At 38.7% G+C, this 8,161-nt stretch overlaps 1 protein-coding gene across 1 annotated transcript in view; it reads right to left on the reverse strand.

Annotated features, from left to right (window-relative positions):
- Window positions 1-8,161, reverse strand: part of LOC118337049 (sodium bicarbonate transporter-like protein 11) — a 92,701-nt gene that overhangs the window by 84,105 nt on the left and 435 nt on the right. The window lies entirely within an intron of this gene.

An 8,161-nucleotide genomic window follows, 5' to 3' on the forward strand; every position in this document is an offset into this window, starting at 1 on the left:
CACACACACAGACACAGACACCACTCCTCAGGAAATGTTTGTTGTCTTTACATTTCCAAAAGCCCTTACGGGGAAGCATTGCTGACACAGACACTTTTAACTTTCAAGTGAGTGAGTGAAACGGTCACATCAGCAGCATGGATCATCCTGCCTCCTCTGCCCTCACTGTAAATCACTCTCCCTCACAAGAACACTCCACTACTAAAATGCTACAGTAACATTTCACGGCTGTGTTCGGCTTGGAAATTGGCTTTACATGTTCACATAATTAATAAAAAATGGAATTTGTGCTATGGAAAGTACACAAAAAGTGAAAATGTGTCAAGTTACTGAATTAATTCTGAACAAAACTGAACAGACACTGTGGACATTAGGAAGTGGGACCATATTTCACTTTATCCTGAACAGTGGATCAGAATTAGTGTGGATTAATAGTCATGGTAAATGCAATAATTCTGCACTGCACTCAACTTTATCTGATGTGTGGTTAAAGAATTCATTTTGAAATCTCTACCCATCTCTTTTGAAAAAATGATCATTTCCTGATGTTCTCCATCCAGGATCCAGTCTGCAGAAGTGTTTCATTTTATCAGCCAGGAATACAGGCTCCTACTTTGTGCTATTAATATTTTTGCAAGAGTGCATGTCACCATTATCAAAATAGATGAGGCTGCCTCGTTTTGAACAGAAGCCTGTCCCTTTGCTTGAAGAGAACTGCTTCTGAAAAAAAAAAAATGCCACTCTGCAGCAAGCTTTAAAATTCTGTGCAGCTACACAGCGCATTAAAGACGCTGCAATAAACTGCAAAGGGCACCTTGTTGTATTGTGCTCCGCGCAGGAAGACAGCAAAGACACAGTCAGTGGACAAACACTGGGTGGGATTTCCTCTCCTCCTGACTGGCTCCTGCCTTGCATTGTCCGTTTTCAGACGCTGGCCAAGTGCCGCTTGCCAAGGAGAATAACAAAATGCGTCCGTCATGAAACCACACATAAACACACCCAGACAAATTCAAACAAAATGCATGCTCCTGCTCACACACATACACTGAATATGGGCCCAAATAATTGGTCAGAGCGCCTGCATCGTAAACCAGTATTAACATCAGGAATTTCTAATAACACTACTCAACATTTATCAAAAAAGAACTCTTAATAGAGAGACAGTATCGTATAGACAGCTGGTTTCATTTGGGTAAGGCCTAAGGTGTTTACAGTTCCTATAATAAGGTCCACTGTTGGACCGCTGTGTAACATGGAACCGGTTCTCAACTGGAACCGGTTCTTGGTATCCATCTCCAATATTTGTTTAGTCATCATTTTTTACTAAACGCAGCTTAGCTCATTGTAACATAAGATATTTACAATTGGTAAGGGACGTGCTGCTCGGTTGGGAAGTGGTTTGAAATACATGTGTTTGATAGACAGATGTTTATATTGTGTGAAATGAAGCCACACTTTTGGTGGTTCTTGCTCTCCGCTATGACTCCTTCTTGTCGGGTGTTTCCAGCAGCGTAGACGCATGACTTCACCCTCATTGTTTTGCAATGAGCAACTGTCAGAAAAACTAAATTAATAAGCTGCGTATAGTTTGGTGTAGGACTCCACAAATCAGTCAATCTGAACGGTTCTCTGCTGGAACCATACAAAGGATATTTACAATCAGTAACGGACGTGCTGCTCAGTGTAAAGTGTGAATGAGGTTGATATTCACTGTTAAGACCCGAGGGGACCCGAGGGGACCTGAAGTGTCAGTTACTCCAGGAAGTTTGCTGTCAGCTGTATGTTTTCCCAGTAAATTTGTACGATCCCCCAAACAGTCCCATTGTGAACATTCATTGTGTTTATTATGCTGTAAATTATATTTCAGTCTACAAATGTCAAGCTTAAATCTGTCAGAAAACAAATATTATTGCATGAATGTTAGTGACATTATCAAATGACTTCAAATGAGATTAATTCAGCGAGAATTAACGAACAAGTAATGAACTAATATGAATAATAACTCGACAGCTGTTTTAAACACAGGAAAGAATTAAAGGATAAACCAAGATAACACATTTTAGTAAGTCGTTGGGCCACCGTACCACCAGAACAGCTTCAGAGTCTGGAGCTGGGCTGACGCATCGACTGAATCCATTGCGAGAATACGTCGATTGGCGCACCGTGCGTTGGCGCCAAAGTGAAAGCATGTATTCCCCCGGAGAATAAGCTGCAGCTAAAAACACCTCGCCCACCATCATCTGAAGTGTGGGAGCATCTACAGAGAGTCGACACAGACCTAACAATGTGGCGCTCTTCGTCAAGACGACAGCAAGACAGCGTCTGCTTTTCACTTTTCATCTCCACCCAAACGTGATGTTTTAGGATTATTAACACTAATCCTGTTTCAGTTATTTATTTATTTTAAATACATATTTTTCTTTTGGACAGGAAAGTGTGGATAGAAATGTTTCCTCACAGGATAAAGGGAATCACTCAGAACAACTGTGTATTGATTTGCAGTGACTGTGAGCGTCCCTGGATGCCCTCACTGTATGGGTCCACTGAACACTACATCTTTGTAATGAGTGGTTTAATCTGTAATGTTGGTCGACAGCACACATTTGATGATCTGGACTCTCGTTCATTAGTGTGATATGTAAGAGTGCACAGTGCACTACCTGACAATAACACAGAGAGGTTGGTTGGTACTGTAGACAGACAGAAGGGATTCATTACTTTTTACCTTTAAGTTACACCTTTAGTTTAAGTTGATGGGTGCTTTTTTCACATTGTTGGAAACTGATGGCATTTCTGGACATTTGCTGAAAAAAAAACAAGCTTAAAGCTAAACATGGCTTCCACTTTTAATATTTTCTGCATCACTTAGTTAAGAAAAAGATTATGTTGCCCTTATATTATGTTCTTCATACTGAATGTGAAAACGTTAAGGTTTGTATTCAGCTTATACCAGTGTAAGCCAGACACAATGATGTATCTATTCAACTTGGCAAATGAAGTGGGACGCAGGGAGCTGGAAGCTAAGTGAGTCGCTGATTGATTAATGTCTTCACCAGTAGCTCCTTGATTCCACTGCAGACTGTGGTTAATGAATGAAACTTAACAAACAATTAACACCGTGAACCAAATTCCCACACGTTCATGAACACACCACTGACACTGTTATTTAAGACACACAGAGGAGGCAGAGGAGGCAGAGGAGGGAGGTTGAAAAGATGTACTCTGAATATCCTTCCATAATATACGTTGCTTTATATCAAACACATTGGTAAATTGTGAACACGTTGGACCTTGGGTTAGCTACTGACTTATATTTCTGGCCAGGTACATTTTGTGAACCTTTGAACAATGTGAAGGTTTTTTGTTACTTAGTGAATTGTACATGGCTCTAATATCTTAATAGTTCACCTATGTTACAACATACTGGTGGATTAAATAATCATTACATAACTGTAGGTGACGACCTTAACAGTTTGTACAAACTTAATCACCTCCCATTGCTCAGTATTGAAGATGGTCCACATAGATAGATGAGTTTTCCGATCGCTCTAATGGGCAGAGTAACTACTGAGGCTGCAGTTTCGTTTCCAGTCTTTTTTCCTGTTTTTGAAATCCTCAGGGTATCTATGGAAAAATTAACATTGGATTATAGATTAAGGGGCCTTCAATTACCCCGTTTTTAAAAAAGTATTATTTGGCAGCTCAAATGCTATTTATTTCATCCTTTTTTGAGGGCGACAGTTTCCCCTCCTGGATACAAATTGGATTGCATTCCCTGAAAGAAAAGGTATTCCGGGATTTTATTTAGGAATGGACCTCCGGAAACATCCAACAGGACAGACGATCCCATTCTGAAGCATCTGATTAAAATACAGAGTGACACCTCTGAGACAATATCAACTCCCATGACTCTACGTAACCAGATTCTAGAGACTTTGGAAGATAGTTATGAAAAAGGCAGAGCTCTACATTTCTTCTGTCCCGAAATACAACTTAAACCATCCCCAAGTAAATGCTGGCAGTCCTAATTATACATTTTTCTACAATAAAGTATTTTGATAATTAAAAGCTCTGAGTGGCATCAATAATAGACAAAACAAAGATTACATTATTATCAGCCCACGTGTTCTTGACACATCTGTTACACGTTCATATCACACACATTCAATCCATAAGTCAACATCTGTGAAGTTAAAAAATGGATGTAACCCTAATCTAACGCCTCCAACATCCCTCACTCTGAGAGGAGGAGAAAGTGTCTTCACACCAGAAAGCGCTAAATCCCACCGCCACTTCAGGACGCCATTGTAATGGTCGGACAGCAGCGCAGGTACACTTCAGATGTCACTGTCGCAGTTACTCTTCCCAATGTGTGTGAGAGAGCAGTGTGTTTCTTCAGTCAGGGTCTGCCTTGCGTCTGGCAACCGTCCCAAAATGTGTCTTTTATCGTCCCTGATCTATTTTTCCCGCTCCCCCTCTGGGACGGCAGCAGTCCCCTGGGTAAGAGCCCTGGAAGGAGCTTTCATGTCCTTTGAACAATTGAAGAGGAAACATGTTCAGGAGGACCTTCTTTGGCTATCTTCAGCTAAGATCAATCTGGGCCACAGAGTGACTCTACCTGTGTTTACTGATGTGGAGAAACTGCTCAGTGAGGGAAATCTATACAAATGTATTTCTAAAATGTGTTTTTGCTGCTGAATGAGGGCCCAAAGCCACGCTTGCACAAACCTACAGCGAGACGGGAATCAGATATGAACAAGTGATGAAGAGCTCTGGTCAGCTGCTGCTAATGCCCGGTACAGACAGTTCACTGTAACTTCCTCACCACACAGAAATCACATCAATACAAAGCTCCACTGTTAGAAATGGGCTCAACATGTAGTAGAGATGGTGGCTCTTCCTCTACCTGGCTTTGCACAAAGCTGATAAAAGCTGATAAAACCTGATAAAAGGTGAGAATATGAAGCCGACAAACTGGTTATTAACTCAATACCATCGGCCATGAGGATAGACAGATACTTTATTTATCCTGAGGGAAATTCAAGGGTCGGTTAAAAAAAATCATCCTCATTTAAGATATCTGATTTTAATCAAGCCTTTATTATATTATATTATATAAACTAACTGTTATATATTATATTATATAAACTAATTATATAAATTAATGAACAGGACTCTGGATATTGCATTTGCAGATTTAGTGCATTAATGGGATTAAATTCAATAAGTTAAACTATAATACAATACATATTTCTATATATTGTTGCATACTAAATGTGTAAGAATTAAATATGCTGTGATAAGATTTTATTCATATGGCCTTCCTCTAATTCCTTTCACCCTCAGGTAGGAGTATGTTATTGCAAATGCATTAGCATGTTTGACTGCGTCTGAGTACATAACTTTACTCAACTGGTTATACAATGTCAATACACTCTTTTTTAATGATGAATACTCTTTGTTCAGTGTGCTGCTGTGGTTTCTCATTTACATCATTCATACCAACTGTGTGACTAACACATGACTCAGGGGCTAACCCAACAAGCTCACATGTTATGTTTGGGAATGTAAAGATATATTAAGATATATAGACAGTTAAATCGCAGTACAAATATGTGAAGATACAAAGCGGTTAAAGAGTCACCGTGGTATCAAGGTGCAAACGCGTTACACAGTTTACCTCAGAAATAAAAAGGACTTTAGAATTTGATAAAGAAAATGTGAGAGAAAATAGATTTTGTAGATTTTATATAAATAAAGGAATCTTTTTCAGTCTTCAATATCATTTTGCTAAAAAAAAAAATGATGAGAAAAGTGTATTCTGAACTGAATCCAATCATGAGTCGAGTGTTACATCTCTAGTTACGTTTGCACGTGCAAAGGTATAGTCGATCTCACAGTGAACACACTGTGCCCGATGGTTCAGGACAAACACACTAATCATCACATCGCTACTGTGATTTTTCCTCTATTCTTTATTCTTGGATCCCCATTCGCTGTCACCAAGGTAGCAGCTACTCTTCCTGAGTCCTCACACAACAAAACGTACTTACAAAGACTGCACGTAACGCAATGAGGAGTCTTTCAGGAGAAGAAATGCTATTAGAGAGGGTTTCAGTCGCTGTAGGAAACAATGGATATCTACAAGTCAAACCATCTGCACACAAGTCAAGTGTTTACACCAGGTTGGATTTAAGATACGGTTGCATGCTGTATTATACACAGAATATCAGCGATTTAAACACTTCATAAACTGTTAACAGCCCGTATGGTTTGACCTCGACGCGGTTTTCTCTTTATGTGCACCGTACAGTACTGACAGGCTCACGGCTGTATTCTCTCGAGTAGGTCAGCATGTAGAACACAGTGTTAACAGCGGCAGGGATAGAGGCTTCACTCCCACCGGATCAAACAACATGTATGCACTCTCAGGTCCATAAGGAGCTCAGGATGAAAGTGCCAGCCAAATGGCATATAAAAAGAGGTAATCCTGGTTAGGACACTTACACAATACACACTGGGTGATGTGTAGAAAAGTGCTTGTTTGGGTAAATTCAAGGTCGCAGGAATACACATTTGATTATTTTTTTATTTAAACAAGGCTGTGAACTTTGCAAGGATTCAGGACGATAAAGACTCTGTTCTACAACCAATTAAAAATAAAAGATTAGAGTAAAGGAAGGTTCAAAAGGCTAATAGTGTGTCTTTCTGTGAAGTAGTCCGATTACATTTCATTTTGATGAACTGAACTGAGCACTAAAAGGAAAAAGAAATCCACCTACTGCAAGTCTACAGTCCTCTCTTCCTGAGTCTTTTTCTTTAAATATGAAATAATGTGTTTCTGTTCATTTACTTTTTCTTTTTTCAGATTTCTACCACAGCTACAGCTAATAGTTAGTTTCATTATCCACTGATAACTGACCTATTGCTTCTTTCTGGTTAACCAATTAACACTGTATCTAAAAAATTATATAATATATATATATATATATATATATATAATAATAATATTTATTAAAATAATAATATTTAATATAATTTCCCAGAAAGAGAGTCTAAGTAAAGTCTAAGTAAAGTCTTCAAATGTCTTTGTTTCGTCTGGTAAACACTTAAAAACCCAGAGATTTAATTTACAGTAAATAAATGTGTATATTTGAGAAGCTGCTGGCACAAACAAATGACATCAGTGATCAATAATTAGGAAAATTGCTGCTGATCACTTTTCCAGTGAGCCAGTAATGTGTTAATTGACTAATCATTTTCCCACTGATTTCTACACTCGCCTGCTTATTAGATAACTACAGTACATATATTAAAAGATGTTAATATATGTATATATATGAATATATATAGAATGCCATGCTTGTTTTTAATAGATAGATATACTAGATAGATGTCCTGCTTATCTGTAGGTCTGTTTCTTGTGAGGTTATTTCACTTCGATTTCCTCACAAAAGAAGTCCTATTTAATTAAGTAACTAATTACATTACTCTCACTCACTGGATGCAGCAGTTCTTGTCACATTGCCTGTGGCTCTGTTAACTGGAAGGTAAATCTTATTTTACTGTATCAAACACTTTAAGAGGCTCTAAAAAATGTAAATCCGTCGCAGGCAGACTTGGAAAGCATGTTTTCAAGATGCCACATTTCATTGTTTGTTCGATTTAAAGCTGTTTATTTACATGTGTTTTGGCAGCAGTGGCGTTGTTTACTGTTCTTGTGTGTTCAACATTTCCTCCATCCATATTATAATGAGTCCTGCTGTATTCCTCACATATCCCCTGACACACAGGCTATCTGTGAGGCTGCCAATGCTTTTAACACACGTATGTGCATTGACTGCAGGGTGTGCAGAACTGCAACATGTCTGCTAAATAAATAAATAAAAACGAGGATTTATGTCTTGAAGATGGATTTTGTAGTTTGCAGGTTTTCCTACAGCACTTCAAGCTTGTGCTAAATTACTGTAACAGCTGAGAAACTCCTCTGAGCTAAGGGAAACTACTTAATGGAAGCTGTTTCTCAAAGATGAAGTCTTGTTTCCACACTCCCTAATTTTCCTCTTTAGTAAATTGGCCCTCCTCTAGTGCAGTTTGTGTGTCCCATTTAATTAAGGAGATACCCTCTCTCTCTGTCTTTATCTGTCTCTCTCTCTCTCTC

The sequence above is a fragment of the Morone saxatilis genome, unplaced genomic scaffold (assembly GCF_004916995.1).
Source record: "Morone saxatilis isolate NCDOM2014 unplaced genomic scaffold, NCSU_SB_2.0 Contig3, whole genome shotgun sequence".
Taxonomy (NCBI): domain Eukaryota; kingdom Metazoa; phylum Chordata; class Actinopteri; family Moronidae; genus Morone; species Morone saxatilis.